At 35.5% G+C, this 7,231-nt stretch overlaps 1 pseudogene; it reads right to left on the bottom strand.

Annotated features, from left to right (window-relative positions):
• Positions 1-2,447: 2,447 nt before the first annotated feature.
• Positions 2,448-4,368, bottom strand: LOC101709680 (E3 ubiquitin-protein ligase RLIM pseudogene; annotated as a pseudogene).
• Between the last annotated feature and the right edge of the window lie 2,863 nt (positions 4,369-7,231).

The following is a 7,231-nucleotide window of genomic DNA, read 5'->3' as shown; positions in this document are numbered from 1 at the left end:
TGTATATACATATTGAATCTTAATCATTTTTACTTTCCTCTCCTCTCCTCTCCCTCCCATTCTCCCCATCCCTAAATGAGTTATATATTGAAGGACCCTTGTTAGCAAGACAGACTCCATATTGCTGCTTGACCCACCTGCCTGCCCTTTAGATGAACTCAAAAAGAGGAAGCTTAGAAACCTCCTCCCCTTAGAGAGTCTCTTAGAAACAACAATTAATCAACTATTGTTTTACAAATGTTCTAACAGCAGGATGTTCTGCTTCTGTACCTTTTCTTGCTTTACTAGTTCTATCCCATAGGGGGGCCTAGAAACTGTTGGCCTCAAAGGTGTATAAAACTTGTTTGCCAACCCCCAGTCGAGGCTCAGGTCCTATGCTTGGCTCGGGTCCTGCCGGTAATAAACTCCTGTGTGGATTTAATATCGGTCTCTGGTTGGTTCTCTCTCGCTGGGTGTAACATATATATTTAAAATTTCCTCAGTTTTAATTTGAGTACAATAAATATCAATGGAATCAACATAAACTCTAAGACTTTGGAATTCTTAGTAATTTCTCTTTTAACTTTTTACTTTGAAACAATTATTCTCAATAATTTTTTTAAGAGTCTAAAGCAGTTCTAAAACCAAAAGATTTGGAAACTACTGTGTATTAATACTTGCTTGGTAAATTTCAACTTAATATTTTAAAGGAAAAAATTATTAGGCAACATTGTCTCTGTGAAGATTATAAGTATCAATGAGATAATAGCAAGAACTTGTATTTGTGTATACAAGGAGCATTGTGAAAACTCATCCCTTTTCTGGGAAGGGTTACTTGACCTATCTATATTGAAAGACCAAATCAACTTCATTAAAAAGACTAATAAATCCAAGTGTTGGATATTCCCATAAATGGCTATTCCATAAGCTCAACACATCAAAATATTCCCAAGATTTTACATCCATCCAATTTGCTTGTTTCATGATCTGGCTCATATAAACAAAGTCCAAATCTTGACATCAAAAGTAGATACAAGATTGAGAGGTAGAATATGGAGGAATAGAGTGCTTCCTTCTGTGCTTTCATTGTAGGCAGGAAGCAAGACTATTCCAGGAAGCACACTGACATCTTAACACTGTCTCCTTTTCAAGTATCACTGATTAGAATTTGACCACTTGATTGCTCAAAGCAAGTACAGGCTAGAAGAATGAAATTATTATTGGCTTAACCTAACCATGATTGTCTCCTTGTGATTGAGGAAGGAACCAGCTTTTGAAAAACTGTACATAACTGGGGTTCTTCTGGCAAGAATGAAGGGAGGAGTGAAGAAAACTATGGGATAGTAGAATATGAGATTGCCAACCAGTAAGTTCTAACATACAGTCACTGCATTTGGAATGTCTCAAAGCAGTAACTATCAATACTGGATAAAATTCAGAGACGTTTTATAATAATCATACTTGCTTGTGTTCCTTTTGTCAATTAATCCTTTTGTCACTGAAAACCTAATGAATGCTTCATAGCATTACAAATGTGCAGTTTTGTTTTCTTAAATCTTGACAGTTCAATTCTTAGTAGTTTTCTATAAATCCCCATTTATAGTTCATTCAATAACAATAAAAAGTAGTTCTATTCAATAGTGTACTACTACATTTTTGTTTCTTAAATTATCATGCATTTGTCACTGGTGACATATTATCATGTCACATCTTTTATTTATTTTTTTTAAGCATGGTGCTTTACAGTTTTTCATGCATCAATACAACAGTGCAGTGGAAAAGTACTGAGCCTCTACAAAATAGCTTCAGATCTTTGAACAAATGAATGTGATTTCTTCACGTACACAAGCATAGGCTTTTTAATATTTACACAAAATAAATATCTCAAACTATAAGCTCACTCTATAGGGTGCCACAGTAATGGGCTTAGGAGACAGTCATATACTTAGAAGATTCTATCTTTAGTGTTATTTACACTGACATGTCCAGTATCACTGAGTCTGAAAGGTGAACAAATATTCAGAATATGGCTGAATCTGGGTCAATTAATAGCTAGGACTGGTATAACTTTAAGTAATCCCTTATGAAACAAACATATATTGTAACTTAGTCTTATCTGGGAATTTCCTTAACTTCTCTCTCCTATGGTATGGGAAACTTTAAAGATCAACATGAAACAGACAAGAGCCATCGCTAAGGCAGATCTTTTAAGATAACAAAAGAGAAACTGACAAGTATAAATTATCGGTAACAGAGATGCTACCAATTGAAATGGTATTGAAATCAGATTTTTAGGTCCTAAAATTTTTTTAAATATTTCTTTTTATTCTGAAACAGAAACTGGAGAAAGTACATGATTCTTTCAGAAATAAATGACTCAATTCAGTTGTTACTTTACATTTAAGCTAAGCACCACTGAAAAAGTGGACATAAAGCAAGTGATTCCTATTTGCCCATCAATACACCAGCTACATAGCTGAGAGTTCAGATGTTAACTGCACAGCACTTTCTCTGTTACCAGAAGCTAAGACTGCTCTGCGACAAATAGGACAGGTAGAATTCTCAGATAACCAGCGATCGATGCAGTGGACATGGTACTCTTGAGAACAAGGTAGTTTACGAAGTTTGTTGCCTTCTATGTATTCTGTAATACAAACACTACAGGTTTTTAATGCATCGTTTTCACCAAAACTTCTCATTGCCAAGTTGTCAATCTGTTCTTCAGTGAGTCCTCTGGGTTGATCATCAACATCCTCATTTAAGGGGAAAAACTGAGCCAGACTAAGGAAGGGTAAAGAGCCACTTTCATCAAATATGACTGGGGCCCTATGTCGACCCTCTCGTCTGGTACCTGATGAGCTTCCTTCATTGCTGCCTTCAAATAACTCTGAGCTAGTTTCTGAACTTTAGCCACTGGAGCTTGAACTAGGACTGGAACTTGAACTGGAACCAGAACTGCTACAACCAACAGAACTTCCTCCTCCATTCTGTGACTCTGCCCTTTCCATATTTCCACTTGTGACCGAGCCACTAGGTTCTGAATCGCTATCACTGTACATAAAGTAGCTTAATTCACCAAAACCTGTCATTATCTGCTGTAACATGGTCTGAATTGCAACAGATGTAGTCTCACTTAAATCAGTATTTAAAATTCTATGAATAGGAATCATGATGGTACTGACATAGGTTCTCACATCTGTCTGCTCAGAATGTGAGAATGTATGCCTAAAACCTCCTCATTCACTTTCATAAGTAACAGTGTTATTCGGTGTCTGAGACCTCGACCAAGTTCTGCTAGCTATGCTATCTCTCTATTTATATTCTCCAGGATGAACTCTTCTGACTTGAACATCAAGGACTATGGTTGGAGGTCTCTGTCCTGGTCCTGTAGATTCACCACAGATGGCTGTCTGAAGAAGCTGCTCCTTGAGAGGTATTTCTTGTTCCAGAAGCTGCAAAAAGACCTCTACTTAACAGCTCAGGCCCAGTTATTTGTGGTCTCAATGTCACACGGTGCCAGGTTCTAGAACTTCCCTCGGTCTCATTTACTAAATGGTGCTCAAAAGTTTGAGATGAAATACTATGATGAGATCTTCATGGAATTTCACTCATTGGATGCAGAGGTGACCTACTTCTTTCAGCTCTGGCTCTGGTCCTCTGATGGTCTAGGCTCCTACTTCTTGCCCTCCTCTGACATCTAGTAGGTGGAATTTCTGTTGTTAATGTTTCAGTTGAATTTCGTTCTGACTTAGGCAGTCTTGCAGATGTTGCTTCAGATCGTGGATTTTCCACTGGCCTTTGGCTATTGTTTTCTGTAATTTCTCCACTAGAAAGTCTGAAGATGGCTCATTTTCATTCTCTGGGTTTCGGCTCCCATTATTAAGGTTAACATTTATTTCTAAACTGAATCTGAAATCACCACTGTTTGTATTAGTCTGGCTCACAGCTCTCCAAGATTGGTTTTCTCTTTGCCCACTTCTTGTCATATTTTCAGTTTGTCTGACAGAATTAAGCCAGTCTATTATAGAGTCACCATTAGACACATCCTCTGAAGAGTCTCTGCCTGCTTAAAACCACGGAGGGAGAGAGGGAGAAAAAGGAACTCTATTTTCATCTGAGTTTTGTGGTGATGGACACTCTTTAATTTGTTGTAGTCTTCTCAACAACTCTTCCTCTGTACTTTCTCCTGGGGTGCCTAGCAAATTGTTATCTCTCATAAGCCTATAATCTTCTTCACTCAAGTTATTTACAAATTGATAGAAAGTTTCTTCTCGATCCAATCAGTTCATCTGACTTCTGCTTTGTGCTGCAGATTGATCACCACTTCCTTTATCATTAGAATCTGAGTTTTCCATCTTGATGAACAAGTGGAAAATTATCTGATTTTTACGACATAGTACTGAAATACAATAAACTGGATTTTAGTTTTCTTCACTCTGCTTCAGTTTTAAGGTCAGGATCTGACTCGGTTAGTTCAGCCGTTTCTGCTGAGGCTCTTTCCGCGCCTCTGCTGCCACTGCTTTCAAGCTCCCTCAAATGAGTCGCTGGCTGAGACCTGCCTCTACCCAGTGTCTGCTCCAAAACGTTGCTCAGGCAGCCATTATCTTCCCTATTGTTACCAAGCAGCGACAGGAAACCATGGCCCACAACAGGAAGTGATCTGCATCTTTTAAACTTATACTTTCAGTTAAAATTTTGACCTCCCATTAAATTGACAGTCATTTGTACATTTAAAGAAAATAAACTTTATCCCATAATCCAAGTAACTAATCTAATTAATAAAAGTCAGAAACAAATACAGAAATAAATTATCCATTATGGCCTTCTTTTCCTGTTAACAACCCACAGATGAGCTATCTGGTTGCCTACTAATAATACGAGCCAACTAGATCAGGAAAATATTTTCTGCTATGATTTTTCTATAGTAGCGATAACATATAGGTAATTTAAAAAATGACCCTCAATCATTTTCCTTCACGTTTCAACCTGAATACATCTAGAGGTCTTCCTTGACCAACCTGTACAGAAGTGCCCTCCTCTGATTATTTTATATAAAATCACTCTTCTAATTCTTTCTACAGAACTCTTGTTAATTGGTTATTTATCCTTTATATACTTATTTTCTGTTTCCTCACTAGAATATAAGCACTGTGAGAGCTGGAAAACATGTCACATCTTTCAAAGCTTATTCAGTGCCTTGCTTATAATGGCTGGTAAATAAATATTTGTTAAATAAATCATTTTCTTCTCTAAATCATCTTTCATTGAGATTTGATATTATGTTCCGAAAGCAAAATTTAAAATAGATAAATCTTGGTGTTTATAATATTTTAGCCAATGATATTTAACAATATAAAATAGTAAATTTGTATAGTTAATAGACATCAATATGAAATGTTTGATGTGGTAAGACATGGTAAAATTAAGTTTTATAAGGGGAAAGACCAATTTCTTTTTAGTTCAGATGGTTCCTTTTTACATATACTATATTTTTATTTTATATGATTTATTATAATAAATTAACCTGCTTGAGGCTATCACAAGTTTTAAAATGTCTAGAAATGAAGCCATCAAGAATAGTTTATTTGTCCAAACTGGAACTTCTGAAAATATTTTGTATGATCAGTAGACTTTGAATTGGAATTATCTCTCACAAACTCTCTCTCCTTGTGGTTTTAATAATAGACATCCATTTATAACCATAATATGAAGCATGAAGTATTTCAGGCCACTGCACATTATATTTTATTGTAGTTATTAACCGAGTTTAAAAAACTACATGAGGAGGACAAGATTAAGTATAGCTGTTTTTCAGTGGAGATATTCCCATGTATTCGTGTAATTAGCACAGACTTGCCAAATCTCTCTCTGAGCCATCTGTGAGCACCTTCTTGGTTTAAAACAACACATGCCAGCTCTGCTCAGTTCTAAGTCAGTTTTTTCCACAACTGTTATCTTCATCTTAAACCTGGGAACATTCCCCAGTGTGTGAAGCTTGGAAATGCCACTTTTAATTAAGAATCTGATCCTTGAGCTAAAATAAATTTCTATTTAATCAACTACCTCACAATTTCATTGGCATAAAATATTAACCACAGAAATTCTAATCCATTTGTGAGAAAAATTAGAATACTTTGATTTTCTAATGATTTTCAAACATATTCATGTGTTTAATCTCCTAACAATCCAAACTGAAATTCTTAGTCACTTGAGCTCACTTTCTTGCTCTATAGTTCAACCTCAAGTTAAAGGATGCAAATTTTCATCTGTAACCACCTCCATGTTAGGTCCTGGCTTTGGCAAATCAGCAATAGTGGAGATTTACTAACAAAGACCTGACAGTAAATAATGCACTGTATAGCCTGGCAACAGAGGTTTTTACTGCAGATCCAATACAATCATTTCTGAAGGACTTCTTGTGATCACCATCAATCAAAGCATCCACCTGGAGCATTTAGAAGACTGCACTGTGGGAAAACTACCTACCACTGCCCAGAGACCAATGTAAATGCAATGTGTACTTCAAGACAAATAAGAGACATTACAATCATGTTCTCTAACAAAGATGCAAATAAAAAAAAAAGTGCAAACAAGAAACACTTAAAATAGTCTTGATTCTGACTGTGATGTTGAGTTCTGGAAGCTCAGGCTGAGTATGGCTAGGAACCAATCCCTTAATGTCATATTGAAGTTTTTATATTCAGCTATACTCTGCATACAATAAAAATCATGAAGCTTAATTGTGTAAGTAAATGACATTTAGTAATCTAATAGAATTGTGCTGCTACCTCCAAAATCCAGTTTTAGAACATTCTATCACCCCCAAAATATCCCCGATATATATTATGTGTAGGCTACTTATTACCTTTATTAGTATATATTTACTGTATGATTGCATTTACTGTTAGGAAATTGGTACATGTTCCTAACACATTTTAATTCTTTTTCTTTTCCCTTCTCTTTAGGGTTTTATATGCAATTTTTCACAAATTTTCTGTGAAAACATAATTATATAATTGAAACAGAAATATGAAAAACATTAATAAATTTGACTTTGCTGGCATTCAGACACAAATGCAAAATTTGCCTGGAAAGGAGTACATTTTTGTGTGTGTAATTTTTGAATAAGAAGTCTAGCTAATTTGGTACTTATTACATTCTTCTTTAAATAATATTCAAAAAATTATGAAAAATAAGGGATTTTATTGAGATAGGATAGAAGAATAAATATTAGATAGGTAGAAAGGAGTCA

Source organism: Heterocephalus glaber, unplaced genomic scaffold (assembly GCF_053883595.1).
Source record: "Heterocephalus glaber isolate CG9 unplaced genomic scaffold, H.glaber_assembly_v1.0 deba00001523, whole genome shotgun sequence".
Lineage (NCBI taxonomy): Eukaryota > Metazoa > Chordata > Mammalia > Rodentia > Bathyergidae > Heterocephalus > Heterocephalus glaber.
Note: the sequence above shows the minus strand (reverse complement) of the source record. Positions and strands in the feature narration are given on the sequence as shown.